The 10727-nt window shown below is 43.6% G+C and overlaps 1 non-coding gene across 1 annotated transcript; it reads right to left on the minus strand.

Annotated features, from left to right (window-relative positions):
- Positions 1 to 291: 291 nt before the first annotated feature.
- Positions 292 to 363, minus strand: Trnav-gac (transfer RNA valine (anticodon GAC)). The gene has a single exon. It is a non-coding gene; the product is annotated as a tRNA-Val (tRNA).
- Positions 364 to 10727: the final 10364 nt, after the last annotated feature.

Here is a 10727-nt window from a genome sequence, read left to right on the forward strand (position 1 = left end):
CCATGGGAGAATAGCAGCCTGCATTGCTGCGAAAGGTGGATATACACTGTACTAGTGCCGACATTGTGCATGCTCTGTTGCCTGTGTCTATGTGCCTGTGGTTCTGTCAGTGTGATCATGTGATGTATCTGACCCCAGGAATGTGTCAATAAAGTTTCCCCTTCCTGGGACAATGAATTCACTGTGTTCTTATTTCAATTTCCAGGAGTGTATATGGTTCCAGATACTTTTTCACGTCTCAAACATTTACGACGTATATACATGAAGATTAAGGTGATGAATGAAAATTTGTACCTAGGCCAGGATTCGAACTTGGGTCTCCTGCTCGTCAGGCAGATGCGCTAACCACTACGCCATCCCGGCATAGAGACCTTTCGCACAACTGCATGGACTACTCTAGCACGCCTCCCTCTTCCATCCAAATTCCTATTCACATATCACCCCACCAGTTGTGTCTTTCAACTATTCTTTTGGCCACCATGCCCTCCGTGCAGCTGTTGGTGGCCTTCCACATGTCACATCTGTACCCTTTACCAGTAGTTGTACCGAAATTAACTCCAGTTAATTTGTTCGAACATCTCTTGTTCTAATGTATCAGTTTCGTTACTTTTCCGGACGCTCACATCCCGCCTTGACCATGCCCTCAGCAAATCCTGCACACGAAATAACTCTGCTGACAAGCAAGTGTTACGTAACCCAACATCCTGACCATATCACGTATTTTTCTTAATCACTCTTACAACCATTTCTATTAAATATGCATGTCATTCATTGAAGTTTTTTAATGTAGCCTAATGGCATTTTTGTAACTAAATTTCAACTGTGAGTCTCGTATTGCAGCTAACAACAAATATATGCGGATCATTACATGGGTTATATTACGAAGAGAGAGTATAGTTTTTGTTCTTTTCATTCATTTAGGTGATCTTCGTGGTCACTTGAAGCTTTAGGCGATATTCCTGTTTGGACATCACATTTTTAAGCATAAACTTTTTCCGTCGGACTTCAAACGTCTCTTTTCCTTAAGGCTTGTACTTGTTCACCGTGACTGGAATTCTACATCTACATCTATAATTACATCTATAGTCTGCAAACCACCGTGAGGTGCACGGCAGAGGATACATCTCACTGTACTAGTTATTACCTTTTCTTCCTGTTCCATTCACGTATGGAGCGCAGGAAGAATGATTGTTTGAATGCCTCTCTCTGCAGCAGTTATTCTTATTTTGTCCTCACGATCTCAATGTGAGCGATACGTAGGGGGTTGTAGTATATCCTTAGAGTAATCATTTAAAGCCAGTTCTTGGAACTTTGTTAAGGCACTTTCTCGGTATGATTTACGCCTGTCTTCAAGAGTCTGTTAATTCAGTTCCTTCAGTATCTCTGTGACATTCTCCCACAGGTTAAACAAATCTGTGACCATTCTTGCTGCCCTTCTATGTTTACATTCAATATCCCCTGTCAGTCCTATCTGGTACGGGTCCCACACGCATGAGCAATATTCTAGAACCGATCGCACGACTAATTTATAAGCAATCTCTTTTGTAGACTGACTGCACGTTTCCAGTATTCTACCAATAAACCTAAGTCTACCGCTTGCTTTACCCACGACTGAACCTTGTTATCTCGGATGCAGAATCATCGTCACGTATAGAAGTAACTTCAGGTGTGCCTCGGGGAAGAATGTTGGGACCTTGATGTTCATGTTGTGTATTAATGGGGTTGAGGTTGTTTGGGGGAAGAGACCAGACAGCGAGGTCATCGGTCTCATCGGATTAGGAAAGGACGGGGAGGGAAGTCGGCCGTGTCGGTTCAAAGGAAACATCCCGGCATTTGCCTGGAGTGATTTAGGGAAATAACGGAAAACCTAAATCAGGATGGCCGGACGCGGGATTGAGCCGTCGTGTATTAATTACCTTGCGGACAATATTAATAGTAAAATCAGGCTTTTTGCAGATGATGCCGCTGTCTGTAATGAAACACTACCTGAGAGAAGCTTCACAAATATTCAGTCAGGTCTTAGTAAGGTTTCAGCTTGGTGCAGAGATTCTAACTGTTCAGACGTGTAAAATTTTTCACTTCACAAAACGAAAAAACGTAGTATCCTATGACTATTGTATCAATGAGTCACTGCTGGAATCGGCTAACTCATACAAATACCTGAGTGTAACATTCTGACGGGGTATGAAATGGAATGACCAGAATAAAATCAATAGATTTCTGCACATATGTGGAACCATCAATAAAACCTTGAAGAATAAGTCGAGTAACTACGCACTCGTTCGGGGTGCATTGTTCTTTTCCTTTTGTCTTAGAGTGTTTCAACCACTTAAGCTTTCTATTCGTGCATGTAGAGCTGGAATAGCATTGAGATAAGAAAAGAAAAAAATTACTTTTAGGTGAAAAAATCAGTGATATATATAGGAGATTGAAATAATTGCTCCTTGCTAATGTAACAGCAGCTGGCTATTCACATGTAATAGTAGGCAATCTTTGGTGTGAAAAAGACTGAACTTAAAGAGTAAAGACCAGAAATATAAGATTCACCTAATGTATATGCCGGCTAAATGTACACGCCCCTCCCCAAGCACTTGGAAGGAAGAAGAAGAATGCTCAGTTAACTTTGTATCTTCCTTAAGGGGGGTAGGACGTCAGACGGGCCGACTTGGAGCAGAAGAGGCACCACAGGACATTTTAATTTCCACTGTCTATACTTTTACAAATAAATTCATAAAACTTTGAAAGCATGATCAGGAAGGATTCAGGATTCATATTCATAGCAGTGGAAGCTCAAAAACGTGACAAAATACATTTTTTTACATGTGAAATTTCATCATTTTTTCACTTACTACTGGCTGCATTTGTTGCTATAGGTACACTTTTCTTCTATGAATTTTGCACAGCATACAAACTATAGTTACATGTGTATGAAACTCTAGAGTTTATTTAATTTATGAAAAAATGAATGAACTGTTACATTTTAAACTTCATATTTAGAAAAAACTCAAATTTTATAGTTAATTATCTCAATTTTTACCACAATTTTTGATAGATTTGAAAATTCTAGAGTTTCATCCACCCGTAAGTACCGCTTGTATGCTGTGTAAAATTCATCGAAGAATCTCTCTTACGTAGGAAGAAAAGTGTACCTACAGAAACAAATGCAGCCAGTAGTAAGTGAAAAAATGATGAAATTTTGCATGTAAAAAAAGGTGTTTTGTACGTTTTTGAACTTCCACTGCTATGAGTGTGAGTCGTCAATCCTTCCTGGTCATGCTGACAAAGTTTTATGAATTTATTTGTAAAAGTATAGACAGTAGAAATTAAAATGTCCTGTGGTGCCTCTCCTGCTCCAAGTCGGCCCGTTTGACGTCCTACCCCCCTTAAATGTATTATTTGTGTAATTAGGGCACTACGTATAGTTATTGTTTGTATTTGATATATTCTTGCTTTTATTTGGTACAGATGACCTGTGGATGCACAGATTGTGACCGAAAGCGATTTTCGGAATAAAACTCAAAACAGCCTTGTATTGCATGGCGCACTTCCTAATCGTAATGAGTCTAATAAAGTTTTGTCTTGTACGTTTTTATAAAATGTCACTTTTTTAATAAGCTGAGAACACTTAGTAATACTGACAATCATTACGACTGCAGAGAATCCCCGTAAATGAAGACTGTACACAGGTATTTGGCTTCGTACGATAGATCCGAACTGCACTGGATGGAGGGATCGCACAAAAACCGCGAACGCGCCGAAGACAGGACGTAACGAGAGGCGGCGAGGGCGGCCGGGTCCAAATGAAAACAGAAGAACCCGGCGGAGAGGCAGCAGCCGGTAAAAAGCGAATTAAAGTCTCTGGCGGCGGGGCGGGGCGCCGTCTTGGGGAATGAGGGCCGGCGCTCAATTGGCATGGGTTTCATGTGTTGTACGCGCCGCGATGGGCCCCGCGGGACGGCCAAGTTCAAATTGTACTGCGGCGCTGGGAGCCTAACCGACAGATGAAAGCTGGCGCGCCCAGCAGGGAAAAACACACCGGCGCGGCCCGGCCTGCGGCTGAGGCGTCGGCCAAGCCGCCGTCAGCATCCCAGAGGCTATTAGCGGCGCACACACACCGCATGCTCCGAACTCCTCCAGTGGCGTCATGAACAAACTGAACAATGCCAAATAGACCACGGCGTCATCTCTGCGGTGTGCAGTAGTAGCTGATACTTCTAGGACATGTACCGAAGAAAAATCACCAAACAGCTGCTCATTTTCAGAAGCTGTTATTTTATTTAGACAACCTTCGGCATCCCATTAATGCCACCTTCAGGCCCCTACGCACTCCATGTACAGAGAATGAGATACGTCGATGCATGCATAACTGGAGCCACCAGTACCTGGATTCCGTGAATTTTTTTGTAGAGTGTGTATTTCGCAGACTTGACAACAAATGAGTTGTTGAAACTTCCTGGCAGATTAAAACTGCGTGCCGGACCGCGACTCGAACTCGGGACCTTTGCCTTTCGCGGGCAAGTGCTCTACCATCCGAGATACCCAAGCACGACTCACGCCTGTAAAGTTTGGAAGGACGAGACTGGATACTGGCAGAAGTAAGGCTGTAGGGACGGGGCGTGAGTCGTGCTTGGGTAGCTCAGATGGTAGAGCACTTTCCCGCGAAAGGCAAAGGTCCCGAGTTCGAGTCTCGGTCCTGCACACCGTTTTAATCTGCCAGGAAGTTTCATATCAACGCACACTCCGCTGCAGAGTGAAAATCTCATTCTGGAAATGAGTTGTTGTCAACTCTTCTAAGTACACACCCTACAAAAAATTTACAGAATCCAAATACTGATGGCTCCAGTTATGCACGCATCGACGTACACTGAAGCACCAAAGAAAGTGGTATATGAATGCGTTTTCAAATACAGAGATATGTAAACAAGCAGAATACGGCGCTGCGGTCGGCAACGCCTATACAGGGTGTTACAAAAAGGTACGGCCAAACTTTCAGGAAACATTCCTCACACACAAATAAAGAAAAGATGTTATGTGGACATGTGTCTGGAAACGCTTAATTTCCATGTTAGAGCTCATTTTAGTTTCGTCAGTATGTACTGTACTTCCTCGATTCACCGCCAGTTGGCCCAATTGAAGGAAGGTAATGTTGACTTCGGTGCTTGTGTTGACATGCGACTCATTGCTCTAAAGTACTAGCATCAAGCACATCAGTACGTAGCATCAACAGTTAGTGTTCATCACGAACGCGGTTTTGCAGTCCGTGCAGTGTTTACAAATGCGGAGTTGGCAGATGCCCATTTGATGTATGGATTAGCACGGGGCAATAGCCGTGGCGCGGTACGTTTCTATCGAGACAGATTTCCAGAACGAAGGTGTCCCGACAGGAAGACATTCGAAGCAATTGATCAGCGTCTTAGGAAGCACGGAACATTCCAGCCTATGACTCGCGACTGGGGAAGACCTAGAACGACGAGGACACCTGCAATGGACGAGGCAATTCTTCTTGCAGTTGACGATAACCCTAATGTCAGCGTCAGAGAAGTTGCTGCTGTACAAGGTAACGTTGACCACGTCACTGTATGGAGAGTGCTACGGGAGAACCAGTTGTTTCCGTACCATGTACAGCGTGTGCAGGCACTATCAGCAGCTGATTGGCCTCCACGGGTACACTTCTGCGAATGGTTCATCCAACACTGTATCAATTCTCATTTCAGTGCAAATGTTCTCTTTACGGATGAGGCTTCATTCCAACGTGATCAAATTGTAAATTTTCATAATCAACATGTGTGGGCTGACGAGAATCCGCACGCAATTGTGCAATCACGTCATCAACACAGATTTTCTGTGAACGTTTGGGCAGGCATTGTTGGTGATGTCTTGATTCGGCCCCACGTTCTTCCACCTACGCTCAATGGAGCACGTTATCATGATTTCGTACGGGATACTCTACCTGTGCTGCTAGAACATGTGCCTTTACGACACAACATGTGGTTCATGCACGATGGAGCTCCTGCACATTTCAGTCGAAGTGTTCGTACGCTTCTCAACAACAGTTTCGGTGACCGATGGATTGGTAGAGGCGGACCAATTCTATGGTCTCCACGCTCTCCTGATCTCAACCCTCTTGACTTTCATTTATGGGGGCATTTGAAAGCTCTTGTCTACGCAACCCCGGTACCAAATGTAGAGACTCTTCGTGCTCGTATTGTGGACGGCTGTGATACAATACGCCATTCTCCAGGGCCGCATCAGCGCGTCAGGGATTCCATGCGACGGAGGGTGGATGCATGTATCCTCGCTAACGGAGGACATTTTGACCATTTCCTGTAACAAAGTGTTTGAAGTCACGCTGGTACGTTCTGTTGTTGTGTGTTTCCATTCCATGATTAATGTGATCTGAAGACAAGTAATAAAATGAGCTCTAACATGGAAAGTAAGCGTTTCCGGACACATGTCCTCATAACATATTTTCTTTCTTTGTGTGTGAGGAATGTTTCCTGAAAGTTTGGCCGTAGCTTTTTGTAACACCCTGTATAACACAACAAGTTTCTGTCGCAGTTGTTAGATCGGTTACTGCTGCTACAATCTCAGCTAATCAAGATTTAAGTGAGTTTGTACGTGGTGTTATAGTCGACATTCGACCGATAGAATACAGCATCTCTGAGGTAGCGATGAAGTGGAGATTTTCCCGTCCTACCATTTCACGAGTGTACTGTGAACATCAGGAAGCCGGTAAATTATCAAATCTCCGACATCGCTGCGGCCAGAAAAAGATCCTGCAAGAACGGGACCAACGTCGACTGAAGTTAATCGTTCGATCTGACAGAAGTGCAACCCTTCCGCAAATTGGTGCAGATTTCAAATGGATGAAATGCTTCTGAGCACTCTAGGACTTAACATCTGAAGTCATCAGTCCCCTAGAACTTAAAACTACTTTAACCTAACTAACCTAAGGACATCCATGCTCGAGGCAGGATTCGAACCTACGACCGTAGCGGTCGCGCGTTTCCAAACTGAAGCGCCTAGAACCTCTCGGTCACACCGGCCGGCTGGTGAAGATTTCAATGCTGGGCAATCAACAAGTGTTAGCGTGCGAACCATTCAACGAAACTTCATCGATATGGGCTTTCGCAGCCGAAATACCTCTCATGTACCAGCACCGACATTGGACATTTGATGACTGGAAACACGTTGCCTGGTCGGACGAGTCTCGTTTCAAATTGCATCGAGCGGATGGACGTGTTCGGGTACGGAGACAACCTCTTCAGTCCGTGGACACTGCATGTCAGCAGGGGACTGTTCAAGCGGTTGGAGGCTCTGTAATGGTTTGTGGCGTGTGCAGTTGGAGTGATATGGGACTCCTGATACGTCTAGATACAGCTGTGGCAGGTGACACGTACGTAAGTATACTGTATGGTCATCCACATCTACATCATACTCCACCTAATGGTGTGTGCTAGAGTGTCCTTTCGGTACCACTAACTGATCCCTCTAACCCTGTTCCACTCGTGAATAGTGCGTGGGAAGAATGATTGTCAGTAAGCCTCTGTTTTGGCATCGCATCTGATCTCCTGCATCGCGCGGAATTAGCCGAGCGGTCTGCGCTGCAGTCATGGATTGTGCGGTTGGTCCCGGCGGAGGTTCGAGTCCTCCCTCGGGCATGGGTGTGTGTGTTTGTCCTTAGGATAATTTAAGTAGTGTGTAAGCTTAGGGACTGATGACCTAAGCAGTTAAGTCCCATAAGATTTCACACACATTTGAACATTTATTTTTGATCACCTGCATCCATTCAAGTCTATTGTGTATTCCGACGGACTTCGCCAATTCCAGCAGGACTATTTGACATCCCAAACGTCCATAATTGCTACAGAGTGGCTCTAGGAACATCTTCTGAGTTTAAACACTTCCGTTGGCCACCAGACTCCCCAGACATGAACATTATTGAGCATATCTGGGGTGTCTTGGAACGTGCTGATCAGAAGAGTTCTCCAACCCCTCGTACTCTTCCGGATTTATGGACAACCCTGCAAGATTCATGGTGTCAGTTCCCTCCAGCACTACTTCAGACATTATTCGAGCCCATGTCACGTCATGTTGCGGCAATTCTGCGTGCTCGCGGGGGCCCTACGCTATATTAGGCACGTGTACCAGATTCTTTGGCTCTTTAGTGTATATGATTCTGTATACATGGAGTGCGTAGGGGCCTGAAGATGGCATTAATGAGATACCGAAACTGGTCGTCTAAATAAATTAAAAGCTTCTCAAAACTTACGACTGTTTTGTGATTTTTCTTTGGTAAATATCTAGGACTTTGTAGTGGTTGAAGGAATGCTCCATGGCAGCTGCTGGAGTCGTTCGAGTCATTTGTAGTAGGCGAAATGGAGGAACTGAACTGTCGCGGGAAAAAAAAACCGAACCTGTTCAATGAAGCGAGGAAGATGCAAGAAGCAGACTAGCACAGGCAAAATCGCCGTACCTCTCTAATAGTCCGATTAAAATTACTCGCTAACTGACGTCTGTCACTTGCCGCTAGAGTGTTGCAACAACGGCTGACGATCGGCTAAAGGTAACATGTAAGCACGACGGGTCGCTTCACAAGTCTCTAAATGCTGTTACATGTACCGCTAAGCAATGTTGGAAGCGGCTTCCGTTAGGTATGACGGGAATGCCAGACTCTCTTTCCACAGCTGGCTTTACGCAATGGACCCGAGAAAAATGCGGTCAACAGCCCCCGGCAGAACTATTAATCACGTTCGCTTTGTGCGCGGTGGTTAAAGCTGACCTCAGCGAGCACACTGTCCGCCTCAACAGCTGAGTGGTCAGCGTGGCAAAATGCCATCCGAGGGACCCGGTTCGATTCCCGGCCAGGGACTACGTGTTGTGTTGTTTTCGTCATCATTTCATCCTCATCGACACGCAAGTTGCCGAAGGGTTTACAAAGACTTCCACCAGGCTTCCGTTGTACCCGACGGGAGGCCCTAGCCACACGAACATTTACGTTTATAACGAGCAAACTCAAGACAGGAAAATTACAGTTCCAACACTAAAACCAAACTGTAATTTCTCACTTCCATTTGTAACCGATCATTGTCATTCAGTACGATCACGACGACACCCCTCGATTGACGTTAACACTTGTGGTGTCACTCGCCTTCTTACATGGCAGTGGACGTTTGAAAATTCGTGACGCTAGCTCAATGATAGTCAATTGATTTAAATGTATTTCCCGGCTGACTCTTAATTCAATTACTGCCACGGGGGTGAGGAGAAATAACACATCCTGGTGGTACCAGCATTATGCGTATTTAGATGTTCGATTAATCTGTATAGTTTGCAATGTTCCAGCGATTCTATTCGAACTCTATGCTGATGTACCGACAAGGACCAATTTCGCAGATAAACATGCAAGTACGTAATGGATGTTCACTTTCTCAATACAGTTCGTCGCACTCACACTTATACATCCGCTGTAAGAAAAATTTCATGCATTTACATTTTTGGTGTCCCACAAAATTGGTTGGCTAAATATTATGATAATACGTTGCATACAACTTCCACAGATATTGTTTATCATGTAGTCAAGACTACGTAATGAAGCCAAAATCGTGGATAAAATTGAAACGTAGTTTGTTTATTAACACTTTTCTTTTCACGAAATATGAAATATGAATCGGGATTGGAGGTGATGATCCTATCCTTCTTTTTTAGTATTTTAGGTCCCCGTTAATTAATATCTGGTAGTTAATAAGCGAACTATTTTTTTATGCTGGCGCGTTCTTTGTATCAGTTACCCCCGCAACCGTCCAAGGATAAGATTCTATAATGTTCCGCGCACACGCGTTTCACCATTTTATAAAATGCAGAATTACGTAAACTATAGCTTTCCGTTGCGCACGACTTTCGTGGGTTCCACAACCATAATAGTTTCCCAAGAGTATTTTTCCCAGCTAACACAAAGTTCGAATTATGTTGGCGGATTCATTTTCACTTCACCCGACAATAAACGTCTCTGATCACTTCGTCACACGTAATGTATTTTAAACGTGCTTGAAGAGTCCTTTAAATAATCTCCTTAACGAATTTCGCAGTCGCGTACCACTTTTTCATCGACAGCTCGATCGCGATAACTGTAGGTAGAGAGCTCAATAATGTGTTACATGTTCTTTTATATGTATTAAAAAACAAACGCGCCCTTATATTTTTCGGTCCCACTTGGTCTTGGCTGCTTTGCTTTTTATTACTTTTCATTATATTGCTTCTTAGTAATACTGTGCAGTTATTAAAGTTTCGTATTATTTTCCCCTTTTTAATTCTTCCAAAATAAAGTCTATTTATCCCCGATTTTAATTAATATGATGCTAATTGATATGCCTGCCGTCAAAGTACCGTTATACATTGGTTATCTTAAACTAATCACACAATGGCTACACGTGCTGATGTGATACCAACCGATGAACAGTCCTGGTTGGCACTCGGTTATACGTTATAGGCGATACAGACAGATTCCAAACGAAAACAGAATGAAAGGAAGGAAAAAAAAGTAAGAGTGAATAAAAGAGTCAGCACGTTTATAAAGATGACGTGACAAAGAAAAAAGGCATAAATCATGTTTAAAACAATTAACATAAATATAAATAATACATCAATTTTGATAAAGATTAAAAAATAAAAAATAAAATATTATCACCTGCCAAAATACGAACCTGCGACCTTCTGTACGTCTGGAC

Source organism: Schistocerca cancellata, chromosome 3 (assembly GCF_023864275.1).
Source record: "Schistocerca cancellata isolate TAMUIC-IGC-003103 chromosome 3, iqSchCanc2.1, whole genome shotgun sequence".
In the NCBI taxonomy this organism is placed as follows: Eukaryota; Metazoa; Arthropoda; class Insecta; order Orthoptera; family Acrididae; genus Schistocerca; species Schistocerca cancellata.